Genomic DNA, 25,502 nt, shown 5'->3' on the forward strand with positions numbered 1-25,502 from the left:
TTATTATGAACACACAATTACAACTCCACATAAATAGATACAGTAGACACATAAGAACTACAGAATTGAATTCAATATCCAATTGCCAGACTTTCGCTCTGAAAAAAGGAAAAGGACTTAAGAACGGACACCAAGTTTCCGTGTAAGGGAAAAAGAACTCTCTGTTTCCTTTTCCCCAATCGGAGTCAAAATTCTGTTCCTATACTCTCTTTTATTTCTTTTTAGAGGGTAAAAATATCAAAGAAAGAAGTCTTTTTATTAAGATTAGCATATTTTCTCCTTTTCCAGTTGAGTTCTTGACTAAAGGATAAAAAAACCAAGGAAGAGCACAAAACAACTCATTTCCTTTGTGAACCCATGGTCAAGGTATAGTTAATGCTTCCTTTGCATATGGATAAGGATATTTTTTATTATATATATTTTATTACGTATATATGGATCAAAAAGAAGCTAAGCATATTTGAAAGACAATTGACAATAAATCCTGCTTGCTGTCTATCCCGAATATTTTCTGTCAGAGCTCTTTACAGTCTTCCATGGATTGCAGTCCAAAAAATTCTGTTATTTTTCTGTTCTGATAATTTCATTTACCCACTAGCCTTACAGTTTGAAGGGAGTAAGGAAATACCAAAGAAATCTGAGAGAGTACTGAAGTAGAACTTGTTCACAAGAATTGTCACTCCATACCACCTTCCCTTGCCGGAAAAGTTCTCGTTTCTGCACCTTTCATGAACAGTATTGTTCCGCTTTAAGGAAGAACTATCATCTCTCTGTGAAGCTCATACTTGTCAAAAACAATTATATACTTCTCTCTGCTCTCACTGTGTATGTATACAACTCTATTTTAGTGCAGACTATATAGTCATAAACACATGCCTATATGTTTCTCTCTCCCGTTGGAAAGTGGGCTGATGGACTCCATGTTACTAACCTCGCTTTTCCACTGCAGCTTACAAAATGCTCCATGTGATTATTAACAGTTTTTGAATAAATGACACTTATAACAGAAAATGCATACATTCCTTCTCATCCGTCTCCACATGCAAAGAAAAAATGGTCACTTCTGGCAATCATGTACATCAAATACTGCTGCTACTTTCTATCTGAAGTACTCAGAAGAGATATTTTGCCTTCTAGAAAGTTTTCGTTTGTACAATTGCCACAGTTAAAAATCCAGAGTCAAGTGCCTATACCCTGCCATTTGACTGAGTACGGCATCTATGGAAGGAAAATGTTTGCAGGTTGTGGGGTAAAAGCATGAAATGATGAGTGTATTTTTACTGGGAGGAGTTTTTTTCTGCAACAATGACATAAAAATACACTTTTGCAATTTCCAAATACACACACTCAGTCTATAGTTTCTATTCAGGGGAGCTCAACCTTTCCACAACGTTCAGAATTTAGACTTGGTAGGATGGGATTGAAAACTGTAGCTGCTTAAGACAGGCAAAACAAGAGTAGTCACATTCATGCCTCTGAGTGTACCAGAGGGTGCAAATTTTATTGTTTCACCACATGCTGCAGACTTTATTATTTCTAGAGTGAAATCTACAAACATAATGAAATTGAATTGAATATCTAAAGGTGGATATGTGTCTTGAGGGCACTTCACAAATTCTCACACTGAGAGAACAAAGAGAAAGCATATAAGGAAAAGACAGAAAAATATATATAACCTAAATTGGAAACTGCTGAGAAGAATAAGAAATAATAAGATTGGAGAATTGATAGAATAATGAACTGGGAATTCCTTCTCTACTCTGTACCCGGAGCAAAGGATTTGATATGAATATTACTTGGTTGAGCAGAGTGACTTCAGTTTTATTATAACACCAAAAGTGTTATATAGATATCAATTTTATAAGCAATGTACATGTAGAAAAAATATCCCAGTCAATGTGGAAATAATTAGCATCAGTCCTAAAAGTGCAACTTGACAGCGAGTTTCATTTTCTTAACCATTTTATACTTTTGCCTGAATAACACAGCTAGGTCTTGAATCTTCTACTTCTTTTCCATATCGACATTACTTGAATCCATGTAGAAATTTTCTATGCTCTTTAAGTACAGGAGAACATTTTGATGAAGTAGAAAATCAGTAATGTAGTTGGAATCTATGTTTGTTCAGGAGGTGTGAGCACCCCATTTTCAGAAGAGCCCATATAGGTGAGCAGGAAAAGATGTTGGGCTGGTTCCTCACAAATGGTCATTTGGCCCAGTTTTGGAAATACTCTTGTCATTACTCGAGGAAGGGTTTATCTATCAGGTGTGCTTACAAATTATTTTCAGTCTAGATATTTTCTAGGTATTCCTGTACCATTTTTAATCTCTATACTCATTTATCACCTATGAGTTCCAAAAAATTTTGAGTCTCCTATGGTTCCCACTGACTTTATATTAAGATCCAACAGATGGAAGCACAGCAGTGGCATGTATAATGAGACAATAGGACAACGTCATGGTAGGGTTTTTCATTTCAGAGAGAAAATGTTCTATTGATGTGATGTTCTCAAAAGCCTGAAGAAAATGCGTGACGATTCTTCCACTGATGTTTGAAATGTTGGTATTATATTAGCTGGAATGAAGTTTCTAAGAAATACCATTACTTTACCTGTTATAATTCATATAATATATAAAGACAATATTATCAAAGTACTAATGAATTTTCATTCACTATATTTTCTATGCATATGAGGCTGGCCAGAAAGATAATTCAGAAAGGCAAAGTTGGTGAATAATAAAAAATAAATATCTGTTAACTTGGTATAAGAATTAACCATGAAGTGAATTATGTACCAAAGGTAAGAAATGAAAAATCAAGAATATAAATAAGAATGGGGCCAGCCCTGCGGCCAAGTGGTTAAGTTTGCGCGCTCTGCTTTGGCAGCCCAGGGTTTCGCTGGTTAGGATCCTGGGCGCAGACATGGCACTGCTCATCAAGCCATGCTGAGGCGGCATTCCACATTGCACAACCAGAAGGACCTACAACTGGAATATACAACTATGTACTGGGGGGCTTTGGGGAGAAGAAGAAGAAGAGAGAGGAAAAAAGAAGATTGGGAATAGATGTTAGCTCAGATGCCAGTCTCTAAAAAAAAAAAGAATACGAATAGGAAAAGAGATGGTATGAATTTCCAATGGTAGGAAAGGGAACAATAGTGATATAATAGAATTGTGATGGCAAGTATTAGGCACATTCCATCTTCTCTCCAGAAATTTAATAACCAACAGTGACAGATTTAACTAAATATCATCAGAAAACAGTGGATAAATTATATAAAATGTCTTTTTTAATTAAACCCAAGTGCATAAAGCAGACTCTAAGGAAATTTGTAAACTAAAATCCTTTCCTCAACTTTCTGTAATTCTAATTTCTAACACTAATTCCAATATCTTTATCGTCTTATAGTACCTATAATCAATACTAAAATGTCTGAAAAATCAGTTCCTATTATATGATTAGTCACATAATGGGTTACCTAATTACATAGCCTGTATGTTCTCAAAAACATCCACCTGAAGAGGGTAATATTAATCGTAAACTAACGAATCTCTAATGATAGACTAGCAGGTATTATGGCAGATGAATAAGAAAGCTATTTTAAGAAATTGCCTTCTTGAGAAAATTTAAGCTCCAAAATTTTATTTTATTTAAATGTTATTTGAATTCTCAGGTACTTTGTTTGGAAGCAAGTACGGAGACACACATGAAAACGACTTTCCTTGGGCAAGGATCTTTTCTGCTGATTTGAAATACCAACACACACACACACACACACACACACTTCACGAATAGAGCAACAAACAATCTTCACTTCAAGATCTAGAGTTTGATCACTAGTCACTATAGGAGTTACCTTTAATGCATAACCTGAGTAAGAAGCAAAAATTACTTATGGGTAAGGCAAGATTTTGATTAGTTGCTTGATTATCTATGTAACCATTCAATTCCTTTTACCTCGTCTGTTAGATTTTTATCGTTTTATTATTTTTGATTAATATATGGCCTCTAATTCCATGTCAAGATTCCAGTTTCTACAACAATTGAATCAGGACCTTATTTTCTTGTGCACTACTGGAACAGAAGAATTTGCTTGTTCACTTCTATTCAGAGCACAACTGCACGACACCAACATTGACTTATGCTTTCGTTTTTGGAATCATGCAGTCTTAACTGTCTCCTTGAGTTTTTATTGAGGCTTCTTGAGCAGCTTATCAAATATTCAAGACAAGTAATTATTTTAAGTCTTTCTATTTAGAGGTAAAATCTTAAAGTAGGGGTAAGTTTGTGAGTTTTAATATTCATCTATAAAAACAGATTTAATTTAAGGAAATAAGCATTATTGCACACAGCTTATTCTTTGTTTAAAGTGTATGTATATGAATATATTGAGGAAAATATGTGTACCTTTTAACGCATTGGAGAACTGAAGATAAGTGCGTGGGTGCATACACACATATATGTTATAAACGAGTTCCCAAACTAGAGATAACCACTAATTACATGTTGACGAATGACTATAAATATACACAAACACATGTACACGCACACATCCATTCACCAACACACATGAATATACATATATAATTTTGGTTTATATAGCAATATGGTCATAGAAATGCTATAATTCATTATGGTCTATGAAATGAGCTCCATATAGAGAGGAAAACAAACTTAATATGTTAATTACTTGATGTTTTCCTTCTGGATGATTTTCAGCTGCCTGTGTTTCACTGACTTGAATTCTTATTTTGAAAAGGCCAGTCACCGGGGAGGAACTGTGACCCTATTTCCTAAGGGGAAATTTTTATCATTATTGACCTACTCATGGAGAAAGAGCAGCCAGAGAAAAAGTAACACAAGGTGTTACCTGGCCTGCTTTTCCTTTGCCTATAAGAACTTTTTTCTAGTAATCAATGTTTGTACCTTGTAGAGTTATGACTTGCGTGTTGCCTTTTCAATATGGGTCAGCCAATCAATGTAACACGGCTATTCCCTCCACTACCCTTCGGTTGTCTAGTGTTGCCATGACCATGCACTCTCTAATTTTCAAATTGAATTTGGATTCATTCCAGGGACCCCTTAAAGAAATTGATTTTTGACTGTAAGTGGCTTACATTGTGCATGATGTTTGCAACTGATGCTGTGGCAACCACAGATAGTTGGAGAAAAATATCTCATGTCACCTTTGCCAGAGGCTAACTTTCAAGATAGAAGTGTCTTTATTTACACTATAATGAGTTTTATAGTTTCTCTTTTTTATATCCTAATTTTCAGCTAACCAATTTTAATAAATTAATAATTCTTGTCCATGAACTTTGGTTACAATGGGTAATCTTCAAATTTTTCCCTATATCATAATTTATATTTTTAGTATTACTTTGCTTATTTTTCTATATAATTGCAGCTTGACAATGTGTTTAATAACAATAGGCATTTAGGAGCTGAAGAAACTTTGAAATTATAATCAGTTACTGTTGCAAAAATAAATCATCTATCCAGAATGATAGATTCTAAGTAGACATTTTAGTTAATAGATCATTTTTCCTTTCATAATTTCTAATAATAAAGTAACAACTAAATTTATTTTTCAGTCCTTAACTGAAAATATAAATACCATTTCAGGATTTTATGGTATCTTGGGTCGTCAAAGAGTCATTAATCATTTTTGAGCAATTTTGAAATAGATTGAAAGCAATAGATATTGTTTTGAATTTCACCTAATTCTATGATACTCTGGAAAGACATTTTTTCTTTCCAAAATGCCCTGTTTCTGCTACAAAAAATTGGAAAAATCAAAATGCCCTAACTAATCAATATATGCTACAAAAATATATTTAAATTGAGTGTATTTAAAGCATGCTCACGTACATTTCAGTTAAGAATGTTAAGTGATACACGTTTACCTTTGGCAACTCATATTGGCAATGTGAATAAAACATAGAAATATCCATAGTCTTGAACATTATTTTTGATTCTATAAATTACCCTAGCGAAATAATCCAAAAATTAGTAAAATCTTGTATGATATAGACATTTACAAAAGTGAAATCAGGGGCCCGCCCAGTGGCATAGTGATTAAGTTCACACACTCTGCTTCAGCAGCCAGGGATTTGCAGGTTTGGATCTCAGGCATGGACCTATACACTGCTCATCAAGCCATGCTGTGGCAGTGTCCCATATACAAAAGATAGAGGAAGATTGGCACAGTTGTTAGCTCAGGGATGATCTTCCTCAAGCAAAAAGAAGAAGACTGGCAACAGATGTTAACTCAGGGCCAATCTTCCTCACCAAAAAGTAAATGAATAAAAATTTAAAATTAAAAAAAAAGTGGATACAGTGAAAAATATAAAATGAAAGTAACCTAAATGTCTAAAAGAGAGGGACTAAGTTAAGGAAATCTTGATACAAACTTAAAACATGAGACAGGACATAAGAATGATGATTTTAAAGATACAAAGATGTGTATAAATATATTAAGTTAAAAATTAGGATATATGTACATATGCATGTGGCTATATAGGAATATATCCATGTATATTCCTGTATATGTATACTTGCATATGTATCTATTATGCTAAAAACTATGTAAAGAAACACTAGGGGAAGTTTTTAAAACACAATGGAACAATACCTGAACGATATTAATTATTGGGTTAGATTAGATTACAATTATGCAATTATATTAAATTATATTTAATTATTATATTATAAAGTATAAATAATTTATATATAATAATATAATATATATAATATAATATAATATAATAATATAATATAATAATATAAATTAAAAATAATTATAAATAATAAAAATTATATTAAATTATATTAAATTATACAATTTGTTAACACAGTTTTTATTTTCTAATTTTGTAAATTTGCTACAATGGTACTATCTCATTATCATTATATATAAAAGATACATAATATAAATTTTATATATATAAGATATATAATAAAAGTCAATCTACCTTTAAATTGAAATAAAATATACTAAATATATTATAGCAAGACTCCAAAGCATTGTTCTATGTTTTCAATTCATATTATTTCATTTTTTCTTCTATTGTTGGCAATAATAATTGCAATTAAACAAAGCAATAACTCCGGATGCCTAAACCACTTATTGATATTTAATTCTACATAAACGTGTGATATAAGGAAGAGTGATGACATGGTCAAGAGAAGAAAATGGAACAGCTATCATACACTGTGAGTCTTTCAGACCACTGAGCCCAATGTGCCTAGATAATGAACCAATGACTTGGAAGTGACTGGGCCATTGTAGGCAATACACACCAATCTGTTCTAATCTTATTCTTTTACCTCATCGTTTTCCTCTTATTTTAGATGCTACAATTTATACTTTAAGCCGACAATGTTAAAATTCTTATCCTATGATCTTTCTTTTTCCCTAATTGGTAAGGAAGAAATTTTCTCCAACCTTTATTTATAAACTCCTTCATGTTTAATTGGTTACTTATCCTATCATTAAAAGGAACAAGTCAATCAGCTAACATTTTGGGGGATTTTTTTCCAACTAAAATAGAAAAAGTAAAAAGAGAAATACTAAGTAAAAACAGTATTTTTATCATAGTTTAAAATAACCATTGTAATTGAAATAGTCTATATCATAAAAAAGAATAATTCCTTAATTTTTAAAAGAGAAATAAAAAAGATTAATTTAGTTATCTAAACACAGATTGTCACTTTTTAAAATTATTTGCAGCTAAAAATCATTCTAGGTTGTCTTCTGTAGGGTGTTTAGCATTCTTTCAATCTCCTTTCTTCCTATCACTAGGTAAGTGTCTATATTTGTTAATAAAATAATGGTTTTTAAACCTCAATGAAGAAAAGGAATTGGGAGAAGTTATTAAGAATTCCAATAAGGTAAAGGCTTGTGGGAATTGCATAAGTCACAGGGAAACAAGCTTCAAGTTTTGATACACAAGTTGATTCTCTAATGATGTTCAAAGGTCATTAGGTCCTGAAACTAATAGTGCCTTTTTATAACCTTTTAATGATTCTCCTTTAATAACATAACAAAGAATTTGTCAGGGCTACCTGCTGAGGAGCCATCAATTGTCAGAACACAGTGGATATTTAATCGCTGTAGAGATTCTTAAGGCACTGGTGTTCACGGTCTTCTTTCTTTTCTCTCTGCCTGAGCATGCTACCTAGGAAGGGCCAGAAAATGACTCTGTCTGTTATGTGACTCACGTTGTTTCTACTTGTGACTCAGATGCCAGCTGATGGTCATCCGGGATGGTCTACCATGTACAGTTCAGGAGCTAACCTGTATGCACACTTTGGACCCTTCATTGCACTCCACTAGCATCATTTTCCACACAGCATTCCATGATTTTGTGATTAAAACTCCAACTGGTTTTGTATCACATAACCAACAACTCTCAAATTTAAAATTTTCCTAATTGGAAAATACATGTCCTTGTCTCTAAAGTCCTATTATTGCCATAATGTCACCCAAGGAAGTCCCTAAAACATTTTCTGTGTCTAACCTTTGTTTTTAGGTTGTGTTTGCTTATAGGAACCAAGGAAGCACAGTGTGCCAGGTGGCCAAATGGCAGAACCAGTCCAAACCAGAAAAGTCCAAGATGGCAATGGGGTGCCATGCACAATAGGAAGTGTATGCAGAAGGTGCCGTGTGCAAGAAGGGGAGATCTGCACCTTCCCTAAATGTCCCCGCCCCCAGTGATGATGGGGAAACGCCTCCCCCTTCACATCCCATAAGAACCGTACTCACCTTCCTTTCAGGGAGAAGGTGTTTTAGAGCACAAGCTCTGCCTCCTCCATTCATGGATCAATAAACAACCTTTCTGCTCTGCTATTCTGAACGCAGTCTCATTCCATTGATGTGAGCAGCTCTGGGCAAAAGAACCCACTTGTAGGTCACCAGTCCCTTAGGGCTCTGTAACAATAATGCCAACCAAGATACTTTTTTTTCCCCATTCACTCCTCTCTTTATTTCACAGATATTTCTCTCCCATAGAAAATTGAACTCTTGTTTCCTTTGTTATGTAAAAAATCATGTTGAGTGACTTCTATGTTCCTTATAAAAGTAAGATTTCAAACGCCATCAGGTTCTAGAGACTCTCTTTAACCTTATCAATATATGGTTACAATAAAAGTAGATTTTCCTTACAAAGAAGTAGTAGAATCAATGAAAAATATAAATTATTCCTTGTTTTTACATATGCCTGTCTTCATTCATTCATCAAGTACTTACTGAATGTCTACTATATTCAAGGATGGCTGTGTTTTGGAGAAGAAATAAGAGAAAAGACAAAATATCTGTCCAAAAGGAGCTTGCACACATAAAGGAAAAGATAACCAAGCAAACACATGAAAAACAAAATGGTTAAACATAATAATATAGCCAAGGTAGATACGATAGAAATGTAAACAAAGCCTGCTTAGTTTTACATTAATTGAAATTAACTGAGGGGCTATACTGGGCCAGTATCTTTAAAAAATTGTCTTGTTTCCTATAATCCTCTATGAGCTAGGTAATGCTACCTACAGAGATAAGGAAACAGACTCAGGAAAAGTAAATTTACCCAGGACAGTGTAGCTAGTGTATATTATATCTCAGAATCAAATTAATGTCAACCTAATTCTAGATTCCCTATTCTTACTCTAAATTCTAGTAATAATTAATTTGAATCTAGAAAGATAAGTAGGCACTTGACTGGTAAACAAAGTCAGGGAGGGGTGCAGGTTCTAATCCACTGAAATTTGTTCATATAATATTTTGTAATCCTATAAAATGGAAGTATTAATTTCTCTTACAAGATTGGAGGTGGTGATACTAAGATAAAACCGTTATATAGCCGTGTTCTAAGGACTTTATGAACATATACGAAACCATTTATTTCTGATTAACGACACTATGAGGGCATACTTCTCCTCAATTTTACACTGGAAGAAACAGAAAAGTTAAAGACTTTGTTCAGAGATACACATCTGATAAGAATTACAGCTGGATTATGCAACCCAGACACTAAGCCATCTACGTCAACGCTCAGAATCGATATACAATCCTGCTTCTTTGAGAAAGTTACAGGCTATACTAGAGAGTCTGAGGTTCAAACAATGGGTAAACCATTAGAGAATTCGGTTCAAAGTAGAGATTTCTTTTTCTTGTGAATGGAAACCAAAATTATTGAGAATGGACAAGTTTGGGTGACCATCTCTCGTACCCTGAAAGCACCCTCTGTATTTATCTAAATGACACATCACTCTACTAGATGATTACACGTTTATTTTACTGTGACCTCTTTTCTTCCTCTACCACATCCAGTACTTCTCAGGCTTTATTTGCTACTAGATCCTCAGCACCTGGTTTATCTTCAAAGGCACTATGTTTATCAATAGGAAAACCAGTTAGGAATCCTAAGAAAAGGTCCAGGCAATATAAGATGAGGTCCTAAACCATAGTTACAGCAAAGGGGATGAGAATTAGGGTATATTCTGCTGAAATATTTAGAACACAGTGATTGTCTAGATATGGGTTGAAAGAGTAGGAAGAATCTAGGAAGACTGACAAATTTCTCTTGTGGGGTGGGGATTGTGTAGATGGTGAAATTACTACAAAGAGAGAAATTTTAGGAGTTGAGGTTGAGATATATTGAGTTTTAATTGCCTGTTGTTTTCAATAGAGATGAGCTGTCCAGAAGGCAGCTGGGTAGAAAACCTGAAGGATTCAGATTTGGTGTTATCACTTATTGATGCCCTTAAAGAGTTACATAAATGCCAGGGATAAACTTGGAGTTGAGGGTTCTTCACAATTGTACAGTGCTATGCCAAAGGTGGAACTTACAGTAAGACTGTATATCAGCCTTTCTTACCCTTTTCAATGTGGATGTTTTCTCAGTCATCCAATGTATAGGAGTCACTCAGCTACTTTCTGGATTTCTCTCAGAGGGAATTGCCCTGCGTGTAGCTCCATGTGTAGCTGTATATGTATAGTGTGCAGTAGAGGAACTAAATAGACATTTTTCCAAAAAAGAAAAACAAATGGTCAACAGGTATGTGAAAAGGTCCTCAACATCACTAATCATTAGGGAAATGCAAATGAAAACCACAATGAGATATCATCTCTCACCTGTTAGAATAGCTGTCATCAAGAAGACAAGAGATAACAAACGCCGTCAAGGATGCAGAGAAAAGGGAACCCTTGCTCACTGTTGGTGGGAATGTAAATTGGTACAGGCACTATGGAGAACAATATGGGTTCTCCTTAAAAAATTAAAAATAGGTGGCTGGCCCAGTGGTGTAGTGGTGTGTTCACACGCTCTGCTTCAGCAGCCTGAAGTTCACCGGTTTGAACCCTGGGTGTAGACCATTGCGCTGCTCATCAAACCATGCTGTGGCTGTGTCCCAGTGGCAAAATAGAGGAAGACTGGCATAGATGTTAGCTCAGTGCCAATCTTCCTCACCCCCCCAAAAATAGGACTGTCATATGATCCAGCAATCCCACTTCTGTTTAAATATCAAAAAGGAATGAAATCTGGATTTTGAAGAGATATCTGCAACTCATGTTCTTTACAGAATTGTTCACAGTAGTCAAGGTATGGAAGCAACCTACACAGTGTCCATCACAGATGAATGAATAGAGAAAATGTATATATACAATGCAATATTATTCAGCCTTAATAAAAGAAAGAAATCCTGCCATTGGAGACAAAATGGATGAACCTGGATGGCGTTACGCTAAGTGAAATAAGCCAGCAGAGAAAGACAAATACCGCATGGAATCACTTGTATGTGGAATCTAAATAAAAGTCAAACATAAAAATAGAGAGTAGAACAGTGGTTACCAGAGATTGGGGGATGGGGGACATAGGGAAATGTTGGTAAAAGGGTACAAACTTTCAGTTATAAGATGAATAAGGTCTGAGGATCTAATGTATAACATGGTGACTATAGTTGATAATACTGTGTTGGGTATCTGAAATTTGCTAAGAGAGTGGAACTTAAGTGTTCTCATAAAAAAAAGGTAAGTATTTGAGGTGATGGATGTGTTAATTAACTCAGTGGTGGAATCCTTTCACAATGTATAAGTTTATTAAATCATCTCTATATAAACTTTTAATATATTACCATTTTGTTTATCAATTGTACCTTAATAAAGTTGAAAAAAAGAGACTTCTATTAGAAAGCAGGCACAAATCAATTTCTAATAGTAATTAATTAATTTTTTATGAGGATTTGGTGGCACACAAGACTGGTCACTAAAGGGTCTCTCAGATTTCTTGGAAAGAATGGAAGGGTTAAATTTAAAAACCGGCAAATGTTTGTGACAAGTGCTACTTTTGAATATCCACCAAAAGTGAACAAATCAATCAAATCATTTGTGTGGAATATTTTCATGAACACTCGAAGTCAATAGTTCAATTGTCATTCTTACACTGTCAAATGAATGTGTTGCTTGATTTTAAAATTTAGCTGATAACAATCCAGTCTGATTCAATCAGTCTTTTTTCCTCTCAATGCACTTCCTGACTGCAGACTTGAAAGGGACTCACGTTGTAGCCAAGAGTCAGCCAGCCCATTCCCCGTCCTTACTTTGAACTATTTTCTCTCTCCTTTCACAGTGCTTTTTTTCAATTTTCTGAGATTGTATTTTCAGATTAAGAGGAGTCTTCCTCATTGTGTGTGTGTGTGTGTCTGTGTGTGTGTGACCCTCAAGTAACTCACTGAGGTTGCCAATTTCACGCAGTGGCTGTGGTCACGTCTTCCCCTTGCTGATAGAATTCAACCCAAAACAATCCCTTCCGATCCTGTGTTCCCATTTCCATGAGCGAGGGTGACTGCCTCGTCCTGTTATTCATCCTCATTCTTGCTTTTCCGTCCCAGGAGGAAGAGAGAACTAGAACATCCAGGGAAGATTTCCTGTTTATAGCAGTCACGTCAGCACCCTAGAATGACATTCCCAGACTGCAGTTTTTGCCTTTCTTGCTGTTCTACTTATAATTTCCAATTCTTATCCCTGATACCTTAAATCACTCGTGGCTGCTGCGTTTTTTATTTAGTAGGACTTATCACTTTCTAGCGTACTACATATGTATATACGTATGTACAGATCTATCTATCTATCTATATCTATTCCCCTCCCTGGAATATAGTGGTGTTTTGTCTTATTTGTTTTGTTTCTTGCTCTCTTTCAACATCAAGGACCCTTCTGGGAACATAGCGAGGCTTCAATATATATATTGTCACTGTGGTTGGAGATTGCCTAAGAGTTTTTCTGCTCCTGCTGTGGGAAATCCTATCAAAAGAGTAGAGCACATTCTGCTCCTGTCTGACTGAACGAAACAAGGGCCCATCCGGAGTCCCTCGCTGTGTGCACATGGGCCCCTGGAGGTTCTCCAGTCTCCAGCTGTACCCGATGCTGCAGGAATCACCTTGTCTTTGTTATGTTACACCTACTTAGCTTGTCGTCACTCTATGTTGATTAATTACCTGATTGAAATGGCTTAATGAATCAAAATGGAGTTTTCAGAGGACAGCTACACTGCTCAGACAAGTTAGGAAAAAAAAAAAGCCTACTGTAGCTTATTCAGATAATAAAATATGCATGCTTTTCTCTTGCTAGCAGTTTACGCACTCTGTGACCTGCTTTCTGCTGTAATCTCGGGTTTCCTACAGGGGAAAACACAGGGCCAGCACAGGAGACCTTTTACATCTCTGGGGTTCTATGCCGTCTTTGGCTTTTCTTGATATAAAACGTTTCCAATGTTTGTAAACGTGGCCTCCATCGGGACAGGCTTACTTCATTTCAGAATACCTATAGATTTACCCTGCATATGACTTTAATTGTAGACGGTGGAACTGCTCCTTTCTGGGTTGTGGAGAAGGAGTGCACCCCACAGTTTTTAAAACTTCTTCTCTGATATTGGCATTTAGCAGTAGTACTAACAGCTTGATCTTTTAGAAAATTTCAAGCAAACCACATCCTTGACAGGGGGACAGCTATTGCTTGCTGGAGAGAGAGCAGCTACAGGAACTTCTGATCTCATCATTAGCAAAGAAACTGGTAACCGACTTCTGCAAATTGGCAGATTGAGTGGGGAGTCTGCGGAGCAGAGTGGCAGCGTTTCCTTTATCTGTGCTCTAGAGTGAAGAGCAGTTTCTGTCTCTCAGTAGTGCTGCGGTGCAGCAGTGAGAAATCATAATAGAAAGAAAAAGACAGAGCGTTAATGATGAAAAATCTCTCTGAAGTTACAACCGAGATGAGCCTGTATTATACCTGGGGACTTATTTGGGGATTGTTGGAACGACTCTCCCAAGATGCAAAATAAAAAACACTTGAATTTTTTTTGGTCATTCTGTACCATCTTTCAACTATTTATCTTCCATTATTTATCATCCTCCAAGTATGATTCTTCTTAAAAATATCAATTAATTAATTACTATCTGACCTTAATGTTTGAAATGCCTTAAGAATGCACAACTAAGATTTCTTTTTTTAAAACACTTTTTTTCCTCCTCTCAGTATTTGCTTGAACTGCCACAGTATTGTACAGGGGGCAAAAGTAAAAGCATAAGAAAAGCGATTAAAACAAAAAACGGCAGAAATCAATCCAGTCAACTTTTCACTTGTCTCTTTTATAATGTCTAAATTAGTGAATTTTTCCTACACCGTTTACTCACACTTTGGGGGCAACTAAAATTAAAACATACTTGTGTACTCCTTTCAAACTTCAGAATATTTGTAAGAGGCCTTTTTGCCAGCCAGACAAAAGAACTGTTAGCACATAGATGAGGCAGCAAGTTCCCAACTCTTTGTATCATCCTTGGGGTAGATTTCTCACATCCCAGTAACCAGCCTTCTGTGGGCTTTGCATCTGGTCATCATTCTCCTGCCGTGACAGACATCAATTTCCAGAACTCAGAAAGGTCTTATTTTATTTATTTATTTTCCTCAAGTTTACCCCCAGGAATGAAGGCTAAGAATGTCTTTTGCATATGTTAGCATATGTGGAAACTATATGACTGCTTTGATTGGTTTATGGGCCTAAACAAAGCACACTACAAAAGCAAATCTAGTTGTCCCTTTTAACCTAACAGAAGTAGAGTCTGCACTGATCTTTTTTCAAGAATAACCTTTGCTTCTACTTATTCCACATCCTGTGGCCCCTCTCTACCTCCCCCACATCATCATCCACCCTTCTGCTCTTCACGCATGGCTTCAGCAAAACATGTTCTCTATCAGTTCCTTGAATGTGGCCTTGAATTTTGCCTCCTGATCATTGCATTTGCTTCCCCCTGGTTTTTAATGCTTCTCTCAGATCTTTGCATGGCTGTTCCCTCCTTTCAGGAGAGCTCAGCATTTACCTTTCCTAAACACATCAGCCAAACCAGCCTCTTGGTGCAGACATAACCTCATGTTACTCTGTTGTATACTCTTAGTTGTTCTAGTTGCAATCCCACAATATCTGTCTATTTGTATTTGTATTTCTGATTGTTCCTTCTCATTAGAGTGAGAAGAGCAATGCTTTCTGTTTGTAAACCAGAATATAACCAGTGGCTGGAACAGTTTAGGTGTATTAGTACATAATTTTGAATTAATTCATTGATTTAAATATAATAGAGCCCAATAAAAAACAAAAGTTGGATCTTACTACCAATAATCACAAAATGATAATGCATAATCATTTGAATCAAAAGATTTTAAATACAAAACCATAAGCATAATGATTAAATATAAAATTGTAAGCATCAATACAAATTATAATTTTACGAAAGCGATCTGAAGACCTCTTCAATAGGATAGCTGAGCAAGCTCCAGTGCTTATTGTCTTTATTTGCTTGCTGAATCCTTCTTAAAGCCTTCATCCTGAGATATCTCACAGATATAGAGGTACCAGAATCTCCTTATCCATTGCTTGGTAAATATAGTATGTCTCCCCTTGATCTCTTCACCTTAACTTGGAAAATTAATGAAAATACAATTGATTCTCTGCTTTCTTTATCTTTTAGAGACGATCTGCATAATGTTAGGCAGATGCTACAATATTTTTGGATCTGTAACTGAAAGTTTTTCTGAATAGAAGTAGAAATTTCAAAGTATATTTTTAAAATATCATGAACAATATATTACATTCTATTTTATTGTAGTAAAAATTTTGCTAGACAATTTTAACAAGTATCTTTTGTTCTATCAAAAAGTAGAAGACAGGAGTTGAGAGACAAAACATTTCTAAATTCACAAAATGAGTCAGTTAGGGCTAATGGATACACACATCCAAGAATCGCTTTGCCAAGTCTAGTGCATACCCCAGCAGACGACGCTACTATGTGATGGCAATATTGGAAAAAGCACAAGGGAGAGCAGAAATGTTGGTGGCTTCGAATCCAGCTTTGGCTGATGAGCTAAACGAACTGGCAGCACTTAAGGACAGGGAGTAGGAGAAGCAGTGATAGCCAATTTTCTGTGCAGACTAATACAACATTTTCTTTAGCAGAGGAAATTGGTTGAAAGTTCTCTCCATTTTCAGATGGCTTTTGTTCAGTGCTTCGTAAGTGCAGTTTGTCATAGTATATTTCTATTAGCTGGAAAGTTCTAACAATTAGGAATAGCCCTAGCGAAGTTGCAATAGTTTCCTCTGCCCTAAAGTCAGGCTTGGTGAACCCTGGCAGATTTTTGACCCCTTCCACCAATGACATCACGATTTCCAATGGTTCCTGGTAGAAGACCTGACTATGTGCCTAGGCCAGTCAGTTCTAACTTCGATTCTGCGAGGTACCGGCAGTGCAGGGATGAGGAATTGACGATGAGAGTAAGGTAGGGAGGAGCAAGTATGTGATCCCATTCACCTTCTGGTTAATCTACCATGAATCAGCCCTAGACAAAGGTAAGCGCAAGATTCTTCTTGAATTCCCTCTCCACAGGCTAGAGGTAGACATACATTTTGGGCTGACACTTTTAACAGCTTATCTTTCTTATAGTTTCTTTTTATGGAAAATAGCATCATCTCATTTTATTATTCGTTTAAAAAAGACTTACTACTCTGACAAATTTCTAACTAATGATATAATTACTTCATTAGGTAGGATAATTAGAAATTACTTGAAGTATAAAGAGTGCCTGGTAAAGAAATGCTTAATTTACTAAATAATTTTGATTCAAATGATTATTAAGTTAAAATCAGAAGTTGCTGAAAACCTCAAGTAATGGTTTTTACCAGTGCCACATGATAAAGTAATTGCTCAATTAGCAATTAGTTACAAACAGCAGTGCCCTTTATCTTTACTTAAAATAAGTAAGCTGATTTCCACTTTTTGAAAATGAATATTAATTAGATGGGAAAATAAAAAACACCATACCTTGTTAGCAGAGCCTACGGTCATACAGAAGCACTATCTGTTCTTATGAATTAGGTATAGAAATAAAGAAACTTTTTCTTTTCATCCTTTACTCCAGAAGCATGAGAGAGTGGGAGAAATTTTCATTTCAGCTTAATTTTTCTAACAGGCCTTATTAGAGTGAACTAAATAAATTTTTATTCTTTAGAAGATAGAAGGGTTACTGTCTACGTCTTTTGACTTTCTGATTATTAATCTCTGTGAATACAGATAATAATATAATTATTGGAAACACACTTTAAGTCTTTGGGTGATCATGCTTACCCTTACGTACTGAGGCCTTCATAGTTCAGCTTCTCTTTCTCCTTCATCCTGGCATTAGCTTACATGATGAGGAGGAAAGTTAGGATACAGTCTATACGGCGGCCCTGTAATACTGTTTTTCTTGCTGCAACGCATCTATTGTGTGTTTTAATTTATAAATTTACAGCTGCATTATAAAATTTGTGTTGTCTGAAAGGTAGTAAATATTATGAAAGGAACAGGGCTTTGCAGGCAGGTAGATATATGCTTCCTTGGTTTAATTCATGGTTCTGCTCCTTACTAGCTGTGAGACATTGAACAATTAAAATATCTCAGACTGTTTCCTCATCTCAGAAATGGGGATCATGATGGCTCCCTCCTAAGGAAGTGTAGGGATTCAGTGAAATAATGTATGATGTGCTGTCACATGTACAGCATTCAGTATATGCCACACTGTCTCCTTGCTCCAACCACAGCTTTCCAACTACTGAAAGGGTTCAAGTAGGTATGGGACGGTTCTGTGTTTTGAAACCAAATTAACTCTAAAGATAATATTTGCATGTTGAGGCCATGGCAAGTAAATACTTTTTCCTAATAGCAGAAAATATAAAATAAGGCAAACATATAAGCTAAGTACATTCATTTATTAAAATACTCTTCTTTAGTCTGTGCACAAGCTAAATCCAGAGAGAAATGAATGGTGCCTCTACGTCCCGTTGTGAAATCAAGCATGTGACTCCTCAGTCATGCAGAGCCATAGGACTCTTTCTTAGCACATATTTTTTACAATACTGTTCAGTGGTGTTCTCAACTCACATCTATTATGGATTGAAATGTGTTCCCCCAAAAGATATATTGAAGTGCTAACCACAGAACCTCAGAATGTGACCTTATTTGGAAATAGGATCATTGCAGATATAATTAGTTAAGATGTGGTTATACTGGAATAGAGTATGCCTCTAATCTATTATGACAAGGGTCCTTATAAGAGGAGGAGAGAGAGACCCACAGGGAGAAGACACCATTCGGCAATGGAGGCAGAGATTGGAATGATGTGTGTGTAAACCAAGGAATACCAGGGATTAACTGCTATCACCGAAAGTTAGGCTGAGGCAAGGAAGCATTCTACGAGAATCTCAGAGGGAGCATGACCCTGATGATGCCTTGATTTTAGGCTTCCAGCCTCTAGAACTCTGAGAGAATAAATTTCTGTTGTTTTAAGCCATTCAGTTTGTAGCCTTTTGTTACACTTGCCCTAGGAAACTAATACAACATTATATTAGGAAAAAATCTAAGTCAAAGCCATTACATAAAGTAATACATTAAAATCAGTCAGAATGACATCAAGAGGAGGAACAGCTAAGTTCAAGAAGCTGGAGAAATGAGAGGAAAAATTAAAACAAACAATATAGATGTGTACTATTTTATAGTTATCTTATTACTTTATAATCAGAGTATGTTTGAACTGAAAACCAATGTTATCATTTCTTGTGTATGAGCTTCTTGAAGTCCAGGGCTATGTAATGTTTATGCTCTGGCCCTCGGACAATGCTTGTCATGTAGTAGGTGTTTAGTGAATAAAAAAAAGAAGAACTGAAGGAGGAAAGGAAGTAAAGAAAATGAGAGAAAGAGAGAGGAAGGGAGGAAGGAAAAAAGGAGGGAGGGAGAGGGAGGGAGAGAGGAAGGGAAGAAAGGAAGAAAGGACTAAGGAAAGAAAAGGTAAAAAGAAGAGAGAGAAGAGAACATAACCTGTTTGTAGTCTTCTATGCATGATATAGATCAAATTCATCAAGATCTGAGAGTAAATTTTAGTTATTGGAAAAGATATTGATGTATCACTCCCTGAAGAAGCCAACTCAATAAAACATCACTCTACCTTCTCCAAGCCGATCCTGAACTTTGAATTATTATTACAAAAGAAATATGGCATTGGTATTTATATTTAATTAATTTATAAAATTTTGCACTAAAATTAAATGAATTTTTTATAAGAATTAACTTCAAAAATGGAAACGCAGTGTTATGCATTATGTATACGCCCAAAATGTTTGTACAGTGGGATTGCTATGGGGATGCTTAAGTCAATTTGTATTGCCTTCTGTGACTACCAACTGGTTTGCTGACTGCTGAGAACCTTGAGGATCAAATTTATTGATATCTGTTAGTTAAATATGTGTATAAATTTCATCAGCCTTGAAAACTTGTTTTTTTTTTTTTAAAGAAACATTATTATGTCTTTTCCTGACATTCTGTTTGAAGATACAATGAATCTAACATTTTATATACTACCATGAGTGAAAAGTAAAAAGCACAAATTTCACTATTTATGATGTCTTTTATATATTTAACTACTCTGCTAAAAGAAGAAAGAATACCAAGTATTTTAATAAATATTTAACTTGATTCCCATTATACATTATCTCAATTTTATTTATTCCTACTTATCTTTAATTACTTTTGATTTACTGAGTTAAGGTAATTTTCACATTTCTTTCAGAGGCTGTTGGGTATCAATGGGTAAAATAATAGTACTAGTTAGACGCACATAGTGTGGAGGGTGGCCCATAAATTTCCCATGCAGTTCCTTTCATAAAATGAAGTACGCAGGTAAGTTTCATTTAATACTACAGAGTAAATCTGATCTTCAGAGCAGCAACAAAGGTTGAGATTGTCTCTGATCATGAGGAAGAGACCTCAGTGCAGAAATAAGCAGGACAAATGGAGATGATAGCAACATGCCTAAGACACCAGATCAAATGAGTCTCTTCATTAGTTTGTAGATTTCTTCAAATTTTGTTGAATCAGCATATAAAGTTTCAAGATTATCCCTCCATATTCTCAAATATATCTTATGCAGATCACAAAACTGGTGACATTTTTGGAAGAGTTTTGAGTTTCTCTCTTATTCACTTAATTATAATTAATCCATCATCCTCTAGCCTCACTCCATCCTACAGGATTTCTAGTACTTCAGAATAACAACAGCAACACAATCAAAGATAGTGCCAAGTCTTTTGCAGATATTATAGCAGTCCTTATTTAAACCTTACAGGGAAGTTAGATTGCTTTCTGTTTATATATGAGGAAACTGGTGTTTTGTAGATGCTTGAAGTGGGAAAGATTTTTAATTGCCAGTTCATATGCTCCACTTGGTTGGTGATTCAAATATTCTGAATTCAGTTCAAGAAAGTTCACAATGAGCATCTACTATTATGCAAGGATTAGGCTGGGCATGGGGAAAAAAGAAAAGAATCCAGAACTGCACGTATTTTTCATATACAAGTTTTTAGTAGAATTATTGGTTGCCTAAAATAGACTTAAGAATACTAAATTACTGCAGTAAGATGCATCTTAATGATAATTATAACCCTAAATATCAACATTTTTAAAAATGTTACTTTTTAAAGCAAGTGCTTATGCAACACACACCATATGCTAAGTGCCTAGAATATTTACTCTTTTAATATTCATAAATAAATCTACAAAGAAGGAACTATGATCCTTTACCAAAGAGGAAACATAGACCCTAAGAGATTAATAAGCTTGTTCAAGGTCATACAGCGAGAATGCATCATCAGAAATTTGGATTCCTGCCAGCCTGACTCCAGAGATTGTCCTTAACCACTACACCGCACTGTCCCACTGCCATTTCTTTCACATGAAAATTTATCCTCTTGAGATAATCTGTACAATTACTCAAAACTGACTATACTGAGACTATACTAGCTATTTAAAATACTGCACCTCTTTCATTCACTTTTCATCGTCCAATGCCTTCCTCATCCTTATTTTAAGTCCCTTTCTCCGGGGGACTTAGACACTTTACTTTTCATGTGCTTGTGTAAATTGAGTCTCCTTAGAAACATGAAAGAGCAAGGCAGTAACTATAAAGGGCATATTGAAATAGGTTATTAAGCGCCAGTGTGATTTTTAAAAGTAAGCAACCCTCACAGATAAACACATACACTCCTTCGGTATATAAATTATTTATGATTTTAAATATATTTTCAGAAAAGTGAAAGAGATGTGTACTAGAAATAGAGAAGTTTAAGAACAGACCAGTCTTTAAAGGAAATTCTTTACTCCTTTATATTCAGCATGAATGCTTTTTTACTACATACACACTCTGACTTGCTCCAGTTTACATTGAGAAAAGGGAAAAATAGATCTAATATTTATTGAATGTCTGCTATGGAGCAGGCACTTTCATATATGGCTTCTAATTCTAGTAATGCTTCATAGTATGATTACCCTCATTTTATATATTAAGAAATTGAGACACTGAGAGGTTAAGAGAGTTGCCCAAGGTCACACAGCTGGTTATTAGTGAAGAGAGTATTCTTACCCAGTGTGCTAGGTTTGGCTTTAAAAAGAGGGTAACACGCATGTAATTGAGATGCCTTTTCTGGACATGTAAATTCAGAGATAGAATCTGAAGCCTGCATATTACCTTTCTTTTTATTTCCCTATTATTTATATAGTTTTATTATACTTTATTTATTGATTGGTTTTTTACCTTGCAGGCGGTGTTTTGTGGCTAACATTCAATGGTTTCTTATTTACCTACTAGGTCATAATTTGTAATTTTCCCTTTTGTAATTGAGCTAAATCTAATTTTTTTACTTTTACCACTGCAAGCTATGCCTGAAGAAAAACAAATGGCTCCAACAATACCCATGGTGTCATAAGCTCCATGAGTAGCCAGCTCTCAGGGTCACTGTTCAGTTCACATGGATCTCCCTTCTCTGGGACTCGCCTGCAACATGCAGGAATGATCCTCCAGCCACCAGGTTGCTACTGTATGTCTTTTTTTCTTGACCATGACCGACAGATCCAGAGAGGGGACATCTGGCCCAACTGAGTCAATTAGGAGTTATATAACATTTATTTATTGATTGATCTATTCTTTGTGGGGAAGATTCCCCTTTAACGTCTGTTGCCAATCTTCCTCTTTTTGCTTGAGGAAGATTTTTGCTGAGCTAACATCTGTGCCAATCTTCCTCTGTTTTATGTGGGATGCTGCCACAGTGTGGGTTGACCAGCGGTTCTAGGTCTGTGCCCAAGATCCGAATCTGTGAACCACGGGCCGCTGAAGTGGAGGGCGTGAACGTAACCACTACACTGTGGGGCCAACCCCAATGAGGAGTTATAACATCTTGATATGAGAGACGTAGATATTGAGAGTTGTTAGAGCCCAGGTTATGTTCGCTTGAATGTTCTTGTTGTTTGACCCGTAAATCCCTGTTCTAGAGTTCTCCAGAGCACCTCTAGTTTCTATGTTTCCAGTTGTTTGGTTTTAAGTCTCTTTCTTGCTTTCCGTAGATTGCATAACTTTTTTCTAATTCATTTTAACTTTGGATCAAATGAACTAGGGTTTTCTATTGCTTGCCATTAAAAGCATATTTACTCATATATGGCCATAATTTTCAAGGTTATCAAAAGCCTGTATGAGAGAGAGAAATTCTCCCCAAATGAGAAACATCCATAGTGGGAAAGTTGACCACTGATAGATTCAGTTCTCACACATTTTGTGATAATACCTTTTTTGCATGTTATATGATAACACCATCTATTGCTGCTGTAAAAACATTACCACAAATTTAGTGGGTTAAACAATGAAAATTATTTTTATTTTACATTTATAGAGTTAGAAAATCAAGGGGTGAGCAAGGCTATGTTCCTTCTGGAGGCTTCAAGAGAGAAATCCATTTTCTTGCCTTTTCTAGCTTTTGGAGTCTGCCTGCATTCCTTGGATCGTGCCACTTCCTCCATCTCCAAAGTGCATTATTCCCGTCCCTGGTTTTATATTTACATCTATGTTTTAGGACTTTGATCCTCTTGCTCCCCTTTTATAAGAACCTTTGTGATTACATCGGACCTACAGGGATAAATTCAAGGTAATCTCCCCTGCCTCAAGATCCTTCACTAAATCACATCTGCAAGGTCCCTTTGACCATGTAAGGCAACATGTTCATAGGCTCTGGGGATTAAGACGTGGATATCATTTGGAGCCACACAGATTATTTGGGGGGCCATTTTCAGCCTATAACACTACAAAATGTGTGTTATTATGGCATTGGTAAAAGGACTGCTGAGAGCAACATTTTTCACTGCCTGCTCTCAAGATGTTAGCAAACTTCATTAGCTCAAGAAGGCTTGCTAAGATTCCACAAACCACAGAAGGTTCTGACTTCTGAGCATTACCATGAACTCTAGGAGGGAGACAACTAATACTAACACAAAATACATGATCTTTCTACGTGGGAAGATATGTTCTCTTTCTTTTACAGAAAATTTTGGAAAGATCAAGGAGGGTGAGAACTCTGGCAACTGGTAAACTTAAGTTCATGAGCCTGTCTAAGATGATTTACACATTAGTCTCTATTTTTAATTGACAACTAATATTTTGAAAGAAAAGGTGGATTTGGAGAAAGTGAAATAAGTGAAGAGGTGTCATCAAGTTATAAACCAGTCCACATGATTTTGCCTACCAGTTCTTTGTGTATGCTCTTGTGAATACACAATTTTAATCACCTTTTTATTGTTTTCCAAAGATCATATCCATCCAAGACAAATCCAACATTAGTCACATTATAAAAACTTTCTATATTGTTGAAGGAACAATATTAATTCTGTGAGTAGATACAATAGAGGAAACATAATGTGCCTTGATTTTAATAAACACAACTTGTATTAAAAGTTGTTTTTTTAAAGAAAAGCATATTTTGGATCTTTGATTGAATAAAGATGAGTATCAAATGTCATCTGAAGTTTAGTGAATACAAGTAATTAAGGCCCAGATGCTCTGCTTAACCGTCTGCCTGCACACTGTCAAACAGCCCGAATTGTCAACACTTGTTTACAGCAGCCCTGATTGGAGAGGTGCCTGACCCCAGACTCTTAATACCTACAATTGTCAATCACTACAAACAGAGACTCTACACCAGTGACCCATGTGAAGAAGAATTAGCTCTGACAGATTTGATAATAATGAAATATTCCAGGGCACTCACTATTATGAATATTCACTTTTGTAACACCCAAAATATTGTTAAACACAGAAACAGCACTTCTCTCTGATTTTTCCTTCACAGGTAGAGTGAAAGGGGATGTTGGAGACCATATTCTGATTCAGAGACAAAACTCAATTTTTTTTTTTTCTTTCTTGGTGAAGGAGATTGTTACTGAGCTAACATCTGTGCCAAACTTCCTTCATTTTCTATGTGAGACACCGTCACAGTATGGCTTGATAAGCAGTGTGTAGATTCACGCCCAGGATCCGAACCTGCAAACCCCAGGCCAACGAAACAGAATGTGCAAACCTAACCACTACACCACAAGGCCAACCCCAAGAAAACTCACTTTTAACCATCCAAATACTACGTACGCTAATCACATAATATGATCCCTTCGATGGGTAACTCTGTTTGAGGCAGTGGAAAAGAGTACAAGGATTTATAATAAGCTACAATAAATTCAAGTCCTTTTTCGAGCTATTTTTGATCTTGTGTTCTCTACAGATCACTTACCCTTTTGAGTTTTAGGTGCCATATAATAGTTTTAACAATGGTGCTTAGTTGTTCGTATTTGTTGAGCCCTTCCTCAATATAGATATAGCTCCAACAGCATTAGCTAATAATTCTCAGAACAATCTTATGAGGTAGGTACTATTATTATCAACATGTATCAGTGACAAAACTGAGCCTTACACAGGTTAAGTAAATTGTCCACAGTCATATTAATGGAAAGCTATTGACACACTTCAAAAAGTTTACATTCCTGAGACTTAAGATAACGACTTTAATGAACTTGTGAACTCCAAAGTGGATTGTAAGACTTGAAAAAGTGTAGCACGTAACAGGGC

The sequence above is a fragment of the Equus przewalskii genome, chromosome 16 (assembly GCF_037783145.1).
Source record: "Equus przewalskii isolate Varuska chromosome 16, EquPr2, whole genome shotgun sequence".
NCBI lineage: Eukaryota > Metazoa > Chordata > Mammalia > Perissodactyla > Equidae > Equus > Equus przewalskii.